The following is a 14,267-nucleotide window of genomic DNA, read 5'->3' as shown; positions in this document are numbered from 1 at the left end:
CGTTTTTTCCAAAGTTAACAGCTTCATTGCGAAAAAGTGCTTACAGATGTATTATTCAAAGTATTGTCCGTCGCTAGCGCAACTTTCTCCCATCTTTCCGGCAATTTTTGGATCCCGGCTCGAAAAAAGGAATCCTCTTTTGCGCTATCCATGAAGCAATCCATTTTTCCAACTCTTCGAAGGATTCAAAATGTTGATCTGCCAGGCCGTGTGCCATCGAACGGAATAGGTGAAAGTCAGAAGGGGCGACATCTGGGGAATACGGCGGGTGGGGCAAGACTTCCCATTTCAGCGTTAAAAGGTACTTTTTGACCACTTTTGCGACGTGAGGCCGAGCATTGTCGTGTTGAAGGATGACTTTGTCATGTCGTTCTTGATATTGTGGTCGCTTTTCTTTTAGCGCGCGACTAAGGCGCATCAGTTGCGTTCGGTAGCGATCTCCTGTGGTGGTTTCACCCGGTTCTAAGAGCTCGTAGTAAATCACACCGAGCTGATCCCACCAAAATACAAATCAACACCTTAGCGCCGTGAATATTCGGTTTTGCCATCGACGAAGTAGCATGCCCGGGCTTTCTCCAAGATTTTCTGCGTTTAGTATTATCGTATCGAACCACTGGTTACGATTCGATGTAAAAACGCTTACAATTTTGTCTTTGAAGCAGTTGCTCACATACAAATAGACGGCGCTCGATGTCCCTCGGTTCCAACTCGTACAGCACCCAGTTTCCTTCTTTCTGAATCATACTCAGGGCCTTGAGACGTTTTGAAATGGCTTGCTGACTCACTCCCAACGATTCGACAAGCTCTTCTTGGGTTTGGCACGAATCTTCATCAAGCAATGCTTCTAGGTGTTCATCTTTGAAGGTTTTTTCTCTTCCACCACCATGTTTGTCTTCGACATCGAAATCACCATTCTTAAAACGTTGAAACCACTCCCGACACGTTCTTTTACTCAGAGCAGCATCGCCGTAAGTTTCTGAGAGCATTCGATGCGCTTCAGCTGCATTTTTTCGAATTGTAACAGAAAAGTAAAACTTCCCGCAAATGTCAAGAATTGGGCACATAAACAGACATTTTCGAGCGTGAATAATACGAAAACAAGAACAACTATCACTGAAACGGCAATGACAATTCGTTAGGCACTGTACACACTCACTTTAAAGGCATTATCATCTATTTATTTTGACCAGCCTCAGCCGGTACAGTCACCTATCGGAAAAAGGCGGAAGCAAAGTTGTACACCTGATACAATCAAGCTGAGCCGTTCTTTTATGCAATGACATACAAAAGCTGGCTGTAGTGCCCCAATTTCCATATTTGTGCAGATTGTTCCATTTCAGGACAGTCACCAATTTCACCGAATCAACTAACCTAATGATTATTCAGGACCCACTCTTCCACGCACTTCACTTGTCATGTCTACGGTATAATATCATGTTTACAATTCCATCATAATACCCATTTGATCGCGCCGCGTCAAGTATTTTGATCCGCACATTGCTTGTCCCCAGCAAGTTGCTCTCAACAAGTGGAGTGCCTTGAATATTTGACGTGCGATCATTCCATTTGTGATGATTAAAGACTCGCACTGTGGTGAGACATGGTGAACTCTTTGTAGTGGAACAAGTTCACCGGGACTAGATAGGCTAGGGCCTACCTACCTAGGGTCAGACTCACTCTTGTGTACGTGTACATCCCAAAGCAATTATAATCACATTAACCGCCGTTTCGTTCGTCTGCTGGTCCGACAAAGTAAAGAGATAAGCATAACCAAGTTGCGGTCCTACAAACACCGGTTTTCATTACTTTAGGTGTCCGGTTCAGGGGAGTCCCAAAGTCTGAAATGCATACGCAATTGGCAATCTCTTTGCAGTCCTTAGCAAGACAATCGTGGTACAAGTTTTAAGAAAAAATTTTATTATATATCACCCCCGCCTCCCGTTTGCCCTGTTCATTCGATCACCTGCGGGAATGATTCGAATCTTATAGCACCCAAAACAAGAAATCTATAATGAAAGAGAGAGCGCAAAGCCGATTTTATAATCGAAAAGCGGCATGTTTATTTCTGGTTCTCCTTCACATGGCCACTTGACTCAGCTCTGGCTGGACTAGCCTGTTGTGGATATATATGTATTAGTGCGATCACAGACATACTGCAGTCCAGAGAAGTAGCTTGCGCAGTGCCCGTACTATGATGCGCAGAGCATATCGCGACTTTGTACGGTGAACGGTTCGATACCTAGCTCGACACGTGCTTTTCTGTGTTTGTGGCGCTCGGTTGCACACAAACAGCGGAATCCGACGGCGATGGCGATCGCAACGCAAGTGTAAATAAAGAGGAAAACTGGAAACCAAAATACGGCGAACGGCTGCGGTCTCCGACGAGACTGAAGTTAGTTGAGTTAAGGCATCAGTGCAGGTTGGACGTTTGTGCAATATACAATTTTTCTCCGCTCACGTTTATTTTTTATCGATTGTTTTAGTGTATTTTGTTATTATCGAATTTGTTCGTTGGACAACAGTTTGAAGTTCGAGTGTTTACGATCGACTTCATATTGGTAACGGTTAACGCGATCGGCTTAGTGAATTCGCGTGTATGGCCAGCAGAACTTTTCGGGACGTGACTGAAGTGATTTAAGCTAGTGTTAGTATAAGCCTTGTTCGAACCAGAGCATTGACTATACCTTCTGGAGTAACTTCATGAACCTTCAGAACTGACGTAAAGTGACAAATAGGCGAGTTTACGTTGAGTACCGGAAAATACTCAGATTTATATTGATTATTCGTTGCAGTTGATGTGGTTCAAAGAAGAAATACTGTCATTTATTTCAGTTTTATACATTTTGAAATGATTTTGTGAAAGTCGGAGAGTTGATACGTAGCATTGTATGACCGGTTTCGGAGGCAAGTTTGTTCGATCACTCATCACCCACCAGTGCCGTAACAAAAACAAAACCCAAACTACACGGATTTGTGACGAGCTCAAACCGGCTACGTTTCCTTTCATGATGTTTATATGCGCATTGTGACAGATTCATCTAGGCGTTTACGACCGGAGAAGCTGAAGAAGCTATTTCCGGTGTTCGGTGCGATCAGTGTGTGGAAATAAACAAACACCAACGGTATAATCTAGTTGGAGGTGCTAATAGAAGTGTTAAGGTTTAATTATCCAACACTAGAGAAAGATTATCTGCAAATATCAAGGCCTGTGCGGCGTGATTGCAACGAATGCGTGTTGAACAAATAATTTTTTAGTTCGTTGTTTACATCTATTGTTTATCATCGCAGTGTTGTTTAGTTAGTGTGTTGTTCTAATTTTTATAAGAGGTGCTAGTAATTTAAAAGAAGCGCTCAAAGCAGCTGTGCAATCGTAAAAGGAATTCGCAGGCATTACCTACACTAGAGTTTGGATTATCGTGCGCCGTCCACGAAGCTACACTTCCCTTCTTACCATTTTGTTGTACTAATACATTCGTACAGTGAAAGATTTATCGCTTAGTTTGTTAACAAAGCTGCAACGAATCAAACAAGAAACCATACGACAAGGAGTAGCCACTGATAAGAGCACGTCAATTGTAAGTATTCGTTTTGAATATGTAATGAAAGTAAGCTAGCAAATCATTATATTAGTACATTCATCTTCTGGTAATGAATTGTATTATTTTTTTTTTGGGATAATCTTTTCGAGAATCTCGAAGTTTTGTTGCATGTTTTTATCTTTCTCATAAAGAAAAGCTTTGCCGTCACTGTGAAAACCGACAAAAATATGCTCTCACTTTTGACGGAGATGGCTGATTCGATTTTCACAAACTTAAGCTCAAATGGAAAATCCTATGAGTAACTATTGATTTTTTTTCGGATCCGACTTCCGGTTCCGGACCTACAGAGTGAACTGTTTTTAAGATTGTAAACTATCATTCAGAGCGACGATCCAAATAAAAAACGGAAAAATTCCTCTAAATTTCGCTCAAAACAGTTTCAATTTGTAGGTTATATCTGTTGGTAGTAAAACGAATCAGTACCGGTTTCCCGGTTACTCGTAAACAATTACTCACTTCATTTTTTCAAAGATCAACCAATTTTCGCGAACTTAGGCTCCCATAATATTGAATCTTGTCCAAATTCGACCTAGTAAAATGCCCTCGTTTTGTTATTTTTTTTATTTTGGGAAAATTTAAATTGCAATGTGCTGATAAGCCAAAGATGATAGTTAACTTAAAATCACACTAGAATAATTTTTCATGCTGTGTGTACATTTGAAATTCTGTAAACAATGTCCCCTTTTCCACGGCTTCTAACGAATTTCGTACAGTTCCGGCTTCCGGTTCTGGAATTACGAGTTGCCCGATGTTATCAACACATGGATTAATAAGTCCCGAGACTAACAATGGAAACAACTTTTTTTTGCATTTTTTTTATTTATCAACATAATCACCTTTTAGGGTGATACAATGGTTCCAACGTTTTTCCAATTTTGCAATACTATGTTTATAAAAAAATTTATCTTTCGCTTCAAAATAAGCTTCAGTTTCAGCGATGACCTCCTCATTTGAGCCAAATCTTTTTCCTTGAAGCATTTTTTTAAGATCAGCAAAGAGCCAGTAGTCACTGGGGGCTAAATCTGGCGAGTATGGGGGAGGGGGGGGGGGATGGGGAAGCAGATCAAAGCCCAATTCGTTCAATTTCGCCATTGTTTGAATCGACGTGTGGCAGTCTGTTTTTGTTCCATCGAAAGCAATCGCGACACCCACTTGGAAAAAACCTTTTTCATGCTCAATTTTTCATGAAGGATAGTAAATACACTTCCATATGATATCTGTGTCATCTCAGCAATCTCACGGAGCTTCACTTTACGATCTTTCATTATAATTTTTGTCACTTCACTCACATTTTCCGGTGTAACGGCTTCCACAGGTCTACCCGAGCGTTCCGCGTCATTTGTGTCGGTACGACCACGTTTAAACTCGGCGAACCACCGACAAATCGTTGCTTTTGATGGGCAAGAGTCCGGATAACATTTTTCAATCCATTGTTTCGCTTGCACGGTGTTTTTACCCATTGAAAAACAATGTTTTATCAAAACACGAAACTCGGTTTTTTCCATTTTTTAAACAAACTACAAAACGACTTTACTCCAACCTCGATAACTCAGCTGTTTCTGGTCGGATCGACTTAAAATTTTGACCCGTTTCAAGCAAAGGTTAGTACTCTAGAAAGACGTGGTTACTGGTTTACTACGAGCGCCATCTATGCTTTAGTCTCGGGACTTATTGATCCATGTGTTATCCGTATGACTGAATACTAGAAATCTTTGTTTTTAATGCATCCGAGTGCGAGTAACACTTCTCAATTAATTTGCTGAGTGCTGGACTAGCGCGTTTTGCCTTTCTCTTTAGAAAAGTATTAGAATTGCTGGAAAAACCGAGTTTTGAACGGAGCCTCGGAGACCCATGGTGTTATATACCATTCGACTCAGTTCGACAAGATCGGAAAATGTCTGTGTGTGTATGTGTGTGTGCACTTTTCGAAGATATTTATACGCGCTCAATTTTCTCAGAAATGGCTGAACCGATTTTAACAAATTTGGGCTCGTTTGAAAGCTACTGTCGGGCCATTAATCAAGTTCAAAGATCAAATGGCTGTGACTTTTGGTTCCGGAGATATGATGGTATAAGTAACGTAACCGACAAAACACGTTGATTTTTACCGCTCTTATACATATAAGGGTGCCAATATTTTGGGATCACTTCTAATTTCGTAAAACGCTAGCACTCAAAAGTTTAAGCACCTCGAAAAATGTCCTCATGCAAAATTTGAGCTAAATCGGACATGCGTGCGTAAGAGATGCTGCCCGGCGGTTAAGGTTTGAAAATTTTCCATCTTGAAAAAGCATCATAGGGGGGAGTACATGAAATTTTCGAAATCGAAAATTTTTTGAAAGATCAACTTTCTGGGAGAATTTTGATATTTTTTCTAAGTCCCAAAAAGTCGATTTTTTCAAAAAAATTTTTTTTCGAGATAACACTAAATCTCGACGTTTCATGCAATTTTAAGCCTTTTGGCATCAAAAATTTTTTTTCGATTTCGAAAATTTCATGTACTCCCCTATGGTGATTTTTCAAGATATATGAAAATTCCACTAAGTGGACTAAGAAGGGTTTTTTTTAGATCAGTATCACTCTTCTCATACAAATAGGCAACGCAAATGTCAAGCACTAGTTTGGAAAAATGATGCTGACTGTGTGACATAAACACTGAAGCATGCTTTTGTAAACTACTCGATTGAATCTGAATCAATTGGTGTCAAAAATGAGCCCAAATTAGTGTCACAAATAATTGAATAAAAAGATAAAAAATATTTATATGAGACTGTTTTGAAGGAAGAGAAGGGCATTATCACACCACTATGTGGATTAAGAACGAGTTTTTTCCCTTTATAAAGCAATGTTTTATTGATACAAGGAATTCGTTATTTCCATTTTTTTCGTAAATTAATAAGTAACGTCACTTATATGTCGGTAGGTTTAGTGTTTGTGGTACGATTGACGTCAAAATTTAACATATGTCATCTGAAGGTTGGTTCTTTCGAAAAATAAGATTTGTTTGACATCACAAACTTCATCTATTGGTCAGTCTCGGTACATTTTGAACAATGTGTCACGCACATCAGCGACTGGACTGTTTATGGATTCGTTTTGTGCGCCGTTCGATACGCAGCTGTTTCTTCGTATTCGAGGAAATTCTCGATCATGAGTTGGCGATTCAATGCATAGGGCGCTAGTCTTATTAGCCAGTTATCGTATGTTCGAGCCCCGATCTGGGAAGATTCTTAGTGTCAGTAGAATCGTAGCACCAGCCATGCAATGGTTCTGTACGCTATGAGTCGAGCGCGAAGTCTGTTGAAAAAGAACGTCAAATTCCCCAAAAGTAATGTAATTGCTTTTCAATCATGGATAACTGGATTAACGAGTTCAGCACCTACCATCAGTGATTTTGAAACTAGTTATGTAGTCATACGTCAACATTTAAAGGTCGTAGGACAATCCTATTGTAGTTTGATACCGTATTCGACCTTTAAATGTGCAATTTTATTTGAGGACAAAGTACCGTAAACGCTCCAGATTTCGAATTTACGCGTCTCATGCAAAGTTATACCGAAACATAAATTTATTAAAAAATCGACCTTTTCCTTTTAAAAGATAGGTACCATTTCTACTTATGCATCAATACTTCGAAATGGGGGGTCGTTCCCCCTGTACGAAAAATCATCCACCTGGGCTTAACATGTTTCACCGACCCTGGTGCTTATCGTAAAAAAAAGAAGACTTTCGGTGCCTTTCGCCAATACAATATGTACTGGAGTTAATTGAACAGGAAGGTGTTTACCAATAAATCCAAGCCTTTTTAAGAACTAAAGTTCCATATTACAGCGGAAATTCCTGCTATTAAGCCCGAAATGTTGTCAAATATAATGAAAAATATCCAAAAAAAGAACGCTTTTTTGTGTGTCTAAGGGAGTCGGTCATTTAATCGATATTGTATTCTAAGTGAATTGCCAATAAATGGCATTGTATACTCTAAATATATCTTGTTCGGTGGAGATATTAAACATTTAAATAGGTCCTGTCGAGATGGCTCACCCTGTAAAGACTGTCCCAAAAAGTATGGACGCACTTTGATTTCGCTTTAAGTGTTAGATATTCAAATTTTATTCGATATACTGATAATATTAGACTACAACAACAGAATATTATTCTCAACATTTGCTACTTAGCCGTTGTAGACTAGCTGGCGCACCTTCTTGAGAACGTTCCTCGTTAAATTCCGTACAGACTTCTTGGCGACAAGTTTTGACACTTTTTTCCAATCTTTTGCGAACTGTTGAATGGTTTCGGCTGCCGAGACATGTTTCCTACGATGTGCCTTCGTTAATGCCCAAAATCCCTCAATTGGTCGAAGTTGTGGGCAATTTGGTTGATTCAGGCCCGTGCGCAGGGGGGGGGGGGGGGGGGGGGTTTGGGGGTTTTAACCCCCCCCATGAAGAATTTTTTTAAAATTGAGTTTCATGAACAATGGAGTACTTATTATATTATAGTGCAAATAACTTGACAATTCATTTTTTTATCAATTTTTTATCAATTTATAGACTGAAATAATTTGAAAACACCCCCCTGCCCCGCTTTAATGATATCTGCGCACGAGCCTGTCAGAGTTCGTTTTACATTGTCAATATAGTTGGACACCCCCCTCTCCCCATGAAACCCCCCCCCATGGATGATTCCTGCGCACGGGCCTGGGTTGATTCATGTCTTTTGGGACGAAAGTGACATTTATGGTAGTATACCATTCAACCGTTGATTTCGAGTAGTGGCAAAAAGCAAGATCTGGCCAGAAGACAACAGCATCCTTGTGGGTTCGAATCATGGGTAGAAGTCGTTTTTGTAAACATTCCTTGATGTATATTTCGCTGTTCATTGAAGCAGTGGTGATGAAGGGTTTCGAAATCTTACCGCAGCTACAAATTGCTTGCCAGACCATAGCTCTCTTACCAAATTTTTCGACTTCAATCTATGTCTCGGACTGGTTTAACACTTGCCCTTCTCGCACCGTATAATATTATGGTCCCGGCAAGGATTTGTAATCGAGTTTCACGTAGGTTTCGTCGTCCATGATTATGCAGTTCAAATTTCCAGCAAGAATCGTATTGTACAGCTTTCGAACTCTCGGCCTGATCGATGCTTCTTGTTTCGGACTACGTTTTGGTTGTTTCTGCTTCTTATAGGTTCGAAGATTCAAACATTCTTTAGCACGAAGAACATTTGACTTCCAAGTGCCCACTTTTTTGACCACATCCCGAACTGAAACCTTCTTCTTTTGCTCGAACGCCTTCAGTATACGTTTATCCAACTGAGGGTTAGCAGGACCTTTTTTTCGACCCGTTTTCGGTTTATTTTTGAAGGGGTTATTCTCTCTGAACTTTCGTATTGCATTTCGCACTTCCATTTTTGCTATCTTTCTCAGTGACAGTCCGCGTTCTGAGCACCATTTGTAACAATTTTTCGATGTTGTTCTGCTGAAAGTCCACGCATTTCGAAACAAACTAAAGAAAACGAATTAACAACTGTACAAGTGGTTAGCGAAGAGTGTAAACAATAGGACTCAGCCATGAAAATTGACAGATTCTAAACCATTGCGAAATGTCAGCGGTTTTTGATTGCGTCCATACTTTCTGGGACAGTCTTTAGTTTGATGTATTAAACTACACACTTAGAAAAGCTTACATCTTAATAGTTGCACATAAAAGGAGCGTCGCGATTCACTTACTTTCACAATTTAAATCATGTGAAAATAAGTCATATCATTAACTTCACAGTTAATTTAGCTGAAGCTTACATCGATACAGACGCAAAGTTTATTTTTACATGCTAGTAGATGTAATATTGTGTCATCACTGAAGAAATTACGGCATACTTGAGTTTACGTCAAGCGTAAATTTCATTTTTTCTAAGAGTGTATATAATTCTAACGAAATACTTTCTGACCCTAGAAACACTATATAAGAAAATTTTAACATTTTTTTATGGGACAAAGTTGAAAAAAAAAAAAAGATTCCGGAACAAGCTTCAGCTTGGACTGGACATTTTCTATAAACAATAAACCGAGAACAGCACAACGAACTTCCAGTAACATCAAGGCAGAAGCAATTAACCTCACTATCAGTTTGATTCCTGGTCGTTGCACCTGAATGAAGTGCAGTTCAAACAGCTCGCATTCTCCTTTCTGCTTAGACGATCCACTTTGTGTTCTAGAGCAACAAACCTCGCGGTAACCACGATAACCTGATATGCCTTGTAACAGGCCCTCACGTAGCGACCGAGTGTAAATAAATGCTACATGGGTACCTACTTATTTAGACAGCAGATTCCACACCCGGTCGCTCGCTGGTTTTTTCTGAACCTTATTATTCTGTCAATGACTTCACTGCTCACGCATGATTGTTTGCGTTGGATGACGATGGAACAAGGACCCGTACAACATGTCTTCCTGTCATGGTCGAGACAATCAAATCCGTCGGTGCAAATGGCCAAAAATGTATTGGTTGTCCGGTATGAGAACGAGGTCCAAACATAATTGAATATTCGCATCTTCATGTTAAAGAAATATTGTTTGCCTTTTTCCATTCATTAGTGACGATGTCGTATATTTGCCGGGTGTGTCATATTTTGTGGCAATAGCCCAAAATTTGCGTAAATTAAAATTCCTCGCGTGCGCCTTTCTCAGCGAAACAACTGAGGGGAGGGCTGACTGGTGAGGATGGATCCGCACCAACACGCGCATCGGTGGGAGGCAGTCATCGTCGGTTCCGTTAGTGATTTTGCTCGCGAGGTACCACAGCACTGTCCGGCGGCTGTCTTGAGGTCATTAAAAAGTGTTTTTGTTTTGTTTTTTTTTTCGTAGTAATTTCGGTCCCCTTGCCAATGATCATTGGTATTTAAACTTTCATTTTGTGATCGGTTTTGATGGTAACTTGAAAATAGTTATTTCGAAGAAAACAGGAAAGTTTTATTTGAACATCAAACTGTTGCATTTCTATATTCAAGTGTGTCTTAGTAAATAGTTAGCATACGCGATTCGTGTACGTTTTCTATAATCTAAATTCTCGGAGAATTCATATATTGGAGGTCAATGCATGTTATTATGAAGACTTCACAAGAATGATGACAGAACTAACTAATAATGGAACCACCAACAATTAATCTTTTGATGCGGCTTTTTTTCTAGACTGATTATCAGTTCTCTTTTAACATCATGACTAATAGTCTCAATTATCTCCAAAAAAAATAGCACCCCATCGATATGAAAAAGCCCTGTTAACAGTCCTACCGTTCGCAAAACATATCGGAAAAAATGACCATATTCTACCATCGCTTTCGAACGCTCCTCAATATTGTATAGAAAATTTATTAATATCAGACAGCCTTATGTCCCGCGATATGCTAATCTCGAGTATGCAGTGAACGCGAGAAACTTCGTATTCAAATATTTAATGACCTCCACGATCCTTCACGTCCGCCTGTTCGCTTGCTTCTTGAATATCAGGCGTGGCTAATACGATAATCTTTCTGCGAACTTTTGTTGTTTTAGAATGGAAAATTTTTCCATCCAAAGCCAGTGTTGTTGAAAAATGGCAAGCTAAATTGCCGGCGCGGTTTTTTTTCTCTGTAGTTTTAGTTACGGCTAGGTGTCGAATATAAATCATACGACACTTTACTGGAAAATTATTCAAATCACATATCACGTTTGGTAGAACCTGTTTCTTGTGTCTTACCAGCTACCGTTGGTTGGTAAACACCCCATTTTTTGTCTTTTTGACCACAATATTTCAAAGACTTAATAATGTCAAGCATTGTAATGTGTTGATTAGTTTCCTGGTTCAAAGCATTAGTACATTAGTTGAACGTTGACTATGAGAGGTATTTTTGTTTGACAGACATTTTCAGGTGTGAATTGATTCATTTCCAAAAAATTTGGATACTTAAGGTAAAATTTACACAATTTCCTATCAGTTGGTGAACATTGTTTCTAAAAAATCAAACAAATGACATTGTTTTGTTACCATCCTCCTGTACTAATTCGAGATGCTGACAGCAGTCACGTACCCAAAGGAGGTGTTCGAAGGGCCCTGGCCTCTCACGAAATCAGGAACAAATATATAATTATTTAGAAGGTCTCAGACATGTGTTACAAAAACAACTAAGGAGTGTATCGATAAGTAGTTAGCAACATTCAAACAGTTATTACTCTGAAGTGGCTTAATTTTTTTGCAGCGTGTTTTGCGGTGATATGTTTGTTTACATGTCAATAACAGCTGCGCAATCGATTGGTTTCGGTACGGTTTATGATGAGTCGAATTGATCCGGAAACGCGAAAGAAAATTTTGCACACTTGGTGCTCAGAAAGTGGTGTCACGTACAACAAAATTGCAAAACGGGTGAAAGTGCACCACACCAGTGTTAAAAATATTATCTAGAAGTTCGGTAAGACCCTTTCCTTGAAGGATTTGTCCCGATCCGGTAAGAAAACGGGTCCCATCCAGCCCGGCCGGGACTTAAAAGTGGTTGAGTACATCAGGAAAAACCTATCGGCGTCGACACGGGATTTGGCCAAGCTTTTCAACACTAGCATCGGGATAATTCAACAGATCAAAGTTCGGAACTCCCTGAAAACGTACAAAAAAACAGAAGGTACCGAAAAAGTCTCTGGTACAGCAAGTTCAGGCAAAAACGAGAGCGCGAAAACTGTATAACCGGATTCTACAGAATAAAGACGGATGCATCCTGATCGACGACGAAACCTACACCAAGGAAGACTCTCGACCGCTGCCCGGACTGCAATATTATACGAAATCGGTGTACCAGGACCTGGACGACGCTGACACCATGGTGGCGATGGAAAAGTTTGGGCAGAAGGTGTTGGTCTGGCAAGCAATTTGTACCTATGGTTTGCGGTCGTCGATTTTCTTCACGAAGGGCATAATTAACGCCAAGGTGTACGAGGAAGAATGTTTGAAGAAGAGAATGCTGCCACTGTACAGAAAGCTCCTCCTCTCTTCTGGCTGGATTTGGCTTCAGCCCACTATGCCAACTCCGTTCTACAGTGGTTGTCAAAAAATAATGTACGATTCGTGGAAAAGGACATCAACCCACCGAACTACCCGGATCTTCAGCCAATTGAAAGGTATTGGGCAATTGTCAAGCGGCACTTTCGGAAGGAAGGTACAGTGTCCCAAAACATGCACGAGTTCAACAAAAACTGGACAGCTGCCACCAGGAAACTCACAAAAGTTACTGTGCAGAATTCAATGAAGAATGTCAAGGCCAAAGTGCGAGCGTTTCACAGAAACTAGGATTTTCTTCAATATAATCAGTGAAATGCATAAAAATGTAATTTTTCTACAATATACCGAAAACTGATGTCAAAATATGTTTTTTTTCGCTTTTTTATTAAATAATCAATGTTGCTAGCTACTTTTCGATACACTCCTTAGACAGTAAACGTAAAGAAATGTAATACAATAACAGTTCCAATGGAAAAGTTTAAAGCGTCTTTTGAAAAGGCACACCGAGAATGAGGCACATAAACAATCTTCAGTAGCATTATTTTTGTATCTTTGGGCCCCTCCCGAAACGAAATCCTGAGTACGGGCCTGGCTGACAACGATTCCGACAGCTTAAACAACGGATTTCGAATGCTAAGATACTCGTCAAATATGAATATTTTTTCCATCTCTAATAATAAAATTCCGAAAAGCCTGAAATATTTTTTAAGCTTATTTGGCACCTTTTATGTAATGAATTTTTAACTAATTGGTTGAAACCTAGGGTAAATAAAACGTGTTATCAAAAACCTCGAACATTTAAAATAAACTGATCGGAGTGCCAGTCTCAATCACTGTTATTTTTTCAACTTCGGGGAATATTGGATGAAAAATGAATTCTCATTAGCTTGCAATTTAATTTGCATAGCTGGAGATTACAAAAAATCTCATAATTAATTGTAGAATTATACCCAATCTACAAATATTCATTCAAGGCTAAAGAAATGGGCTTAATTGGATTGATCATGAGAATGTACTACTGTGAGCAAATAGTAGTAGGACTTTTAAATTATATTTCGCGCGGAAACCATATTCGTCAAGATATTTTTTTTCTATGTTGGTATGACTGTAGGTGACATCTGTGATATGTCAAAATATTCATTAGTGTTTAGTATACGTCTGTCTTTTTGAAGTATTCAAAGTGCAATCGGCGATTTTTACAATGAATTTATAAATTATAATTATTATGTATTAAATTATTTAACAAAGGAGTTACATTAAATTTCTGGTGCCGAAACGTTCAGACCGTTGCAAAAAACCTTCGGTGATAATTGTATGTCGCGAGCAATTGTTTTTGATTGGTACATGTTATTCAAAGAGGGTCGCGAACGCGTTGAAGACGGAACCACGTCCAGGACGGCCATCAGCATCAAAAAGTTGACAAGTGGTGCACTTCGAATTCCTTTTCACCGCCCAAACTATCAACAAGGAATACTATTTGAGTGTTATGCGTCATTTGCGCTTGAAGCTATTCGTAAAAAGAGGCCGGAATTATGGGCCGACAAGTCTTGGTTTTTACACCACGATAATGCACCGTTGTTCCGCACCCACTGTTTTTGTCTGATTTAGCTCCGTGTGACTTCTGGCTATTCGGCAAACTCAAGCAACC

The 14,267-nt window shown here is 39.6% G+C and overlaps 1 protein-coding gene across 1 annotated transcript in view; it reads left to right on the top strand.

Annotated features, from left to right (window-relative positions):
* The first annotated feature begins 2,410 nt into the window (after positions 1-2,410).
* The window catches only part of LOC131427712 (rho GTPase-activating protein conundrum), a 203,399-nt gene continuing 191,542 nt past the window's right edge, over positions 2,411-14,267 (top strand). Inside the window, exon 1 of the mRNA XM_058591150.1 lies at positions 2,411-3,575. The gene's annotated coding sequence lies outside the window, so the exon portion shown is untranslated. The remainder of the gene's footprint in view (positions 3,576-14,267) is intronic.

The sequence above is a fragment of the Malaya genurostris genome, chromosome 2 (genome assembly GCF_030247185.1).
Source record: "Malaya genurostris strain Urasoe2022 chromosome 2, Malgen_1.1, whole genome shotgun sequence".
In the NCBI taxonomy this organism is placed as follows: Eukaryota; Metazoa; Arthropoda; class Insecta; order Diptera; family Culicidae; genus Malaya; species Malaya genurostris.
Note: the sequence above shows the minus strand (reverse complement) of the source record. Positions and strands in the feature narration are given on the sequence as shown.